The sequence below is a fragment of the Macaca nemestrina genome, chromosome 8 (assembly GCF_043159975.1).
Source record: "Macaca nemestrina isolate mMacNem1 chromosome 8, mMacNem.hap1, whole genome shotgun sequence".
Classification (NCBI taxonomy): domain Eukaryota; kingdom Metazoa; phylum Chordata; class Mammalia; order Primates; family Cercopithecidae; genus Macaca; species Macaca nemestrina.
Genome location: NC_092132.1, coordinates 73,538,364 through 73,540,888, shown reverse-complemented (window position 1 = coordinate 73,540,888; position 2,525 = coordinate 73,538,364). Strand labels below are relative to the sequence as shown.

At 37.4% G+C, this 2,525-nt stretch overlaps 1 non-coding gene across 1 annotated transcript; it reads right to left on the bottom strand.

Moving 5' to 3' along the window:
• Positions 1–310: 310 nt before the first annotated feature.
• Positions 311–442, bottom strand: LOC112427033 (U8 small nucleolar RNA). The gene has a single exon (XR_003018454.2). It is a non-coding gene; the product is annotated as a U8 small nucleolar RNA (small nucleolar RNA).
• Between the last annotated feature and the right edge of the window lie 2,083 nt (positions 443–2,525).

Below are 2,525 nucleotides of genomic sequence, written 5' to 3'. Positions count from 1 at the left end.
AGAAAGTTATTGTAAGAATTCAATGAAAATACCTATGAAACAACTTTAGCATGGTTCTAGCATTCAATGATTACTATTATTATCTTAATTGTTATTTACCTGCTTGTATATATATTAAAACCAAGTACTTTATCCTAATTATTATTTTCATCATTATTTTAACTACTATGATTTTCATAATTATATATGTATGTATATTTTTAACAAAAGATTTTTAATTAACCAAAATTATATTTGTGGATGATTCTCAATGCCTTATGATAATACACTTATTTTAAAATTTATTCTTTCTTTTTTTTCTTCAGGAAGGATCAGGTAGGAGCAATCAGGATGTTGCAGATCCTGATTATGCAGAGAATTAATCACATATCGTGTGAACTCTAGTCATCATGAACTCTGCCCTCCAAAAGGAGGAACAGGTAAGAATGATCTCACCTGTGGATAATACATCTCTTTTAAATGCTCAACAGAATGAGCAAGTCCATCCACAGTCCATCTGTTCCTAAAACCATTTAGCCACTCTAGGGATCATTAAAACTGCACCAGTGTCCTTCCAATTTAGTAATAACCAATGGGAAAATCCACTTAGTTATTCTCAGGGAGCAAACCAGTTGACCAAGTTAGAGCTGGGTCTGACTTGCCCAATGAGCAATTCATTCGTCAGCAATTCCTTCTGAAGAGAGAAGGTTATTCTGTGGAATTGACAGAGATGGTGCAATACTTTGTGTCTCTGCCCTTTTGAAAGTAAAAGCACTGCAGGTCACTCACAAGCCACTGGGCAAATACCCAATGGCCCCTGAGAGTTATTCACTGCCCCTGACTAGAAGAGTTGGCATTGGCTTCTGGGTATGAATCTTAGGTAAGGAGGAAAGGTATTGAGAAAATGAGAATAAAATGAAGGAAGCTCGAATTTAGCATATCTGCCTTTACAAGAATTGCTGTACGTGTTTGTCTTAGCTTAGGTTGTTATAATGAAATACCACAGATCGGGTGTCTTAAACAACAGAAACCTGGAGACTTGAAAGTCTGAGATCAAGCACAGTCAGGTTCTTGTAAGGGCCCTCTTTCTAGTTTTCTCACATGACAGAAAGGGAGAGAGAAGGGCATAGAAGAGAGGAGAGAGAGCAAGAGAGAGAGAGAGAGAGCTCTCATGTTTCTCCTTCTAAGAGTGTTAATTTCATAATGATGGCTCCACCCTCATGACCTAATCACCTCCCAAAGGCCTTAGCTCAAAATATCATCACATTGGGGATTAGGGCTTCAATATACAAATTTTGGGTGGGCAAAAGCATTTAGTCCATAGTAATATTACCCTTCCTTCCTCACTCTTCCCCAACCAGAGTGAATACTCTTGAGGACAGAGAGCATATCTGGTGCTAAGCACCTCAGAAGTAGGTGCTCAATATGTGTTCATTTAATTGTTGACTTGATTTACTATGGCACGAAAATGCAACTTTTAGAGAGGACAGAAGCTCCTGATTCTGTTCAGCCTTCAGAGGGGATTTTCTTGGTGAAAGTCTGCTTCCCCTAACTGAAGTCTGGAAAAAGGCATGTGAGCATTTCGTTGAGATGAGAATCCATCCCAAGGAGAATGTCTCAACCACACATGGTGTGTTTACTTGGGATAAATGAAACAAGAAAAAAAATAAGGACAAATTAATGGTGTCTATCTACAAAATTCACTACCAAATGATCACTTTCAACTTTTGTTCTAGAAGCACAGTATGTAATATTTATGAATGGAAAATCTTTATGAAATGTATGTCAATAAAGGAAAACTTTCTTTCCCTTTTCCATATACCCCACAATTTTCCCTAGTAACACAGAAGATGTAAGCAGTGATTAAGTTGGTGCAGTTCTCCTGCCCAATCAGAATTCACAGATAGAGAGCCTTGTTGGGTGTTCCGTGGCAAAATTGATGTTAAGCTTGAAAGTGACATTAATGATTCTGTAAGTTAGCACATTCCCCCAAGTAGAAAAAGCCAGCAGGAGGAGAGGTGGTGAGTTCCAAACTTCTTTAGTTTTATATTTGCCATTCAGCTTAAAAAGCAAATATATTACTGGTAACTTTAGTGTTCTTTGTGTTTCTGTCCTGAATCGCACCCATTTCTTGCCACCAACCTGAATTTGGTGCTTATTATTCCTATGCATTTTTTTGACTTTTGCTACATATGAGTGTATCTCCAAGCAACATATGGCATTTCTTTGCCTGTGTTTCAATTCTCTATACATAGCATTATTATGTTGCATGTTTCTGAAATGTATTCTTTGCTGCATAACAATAAAAATATATTTGCTTACAGTAAAATTACAAATTTATGTTCCTCAAAGAATGCCATTCAAAAAGGTGATGAAGTGATAGAAGGGGGAAGAATAGGCACCAGAAGAGGGGAAGGTATTTGTAAAACTCATACCTAATAACGGTTCCCCATCCAGAAACCAAACTCACAATTTCCATCAGGTGAAAACTTGACTCTTTGGTATTCACTTCTCAGGCCTCTGTACACATGCAGCCTAGGATGTTC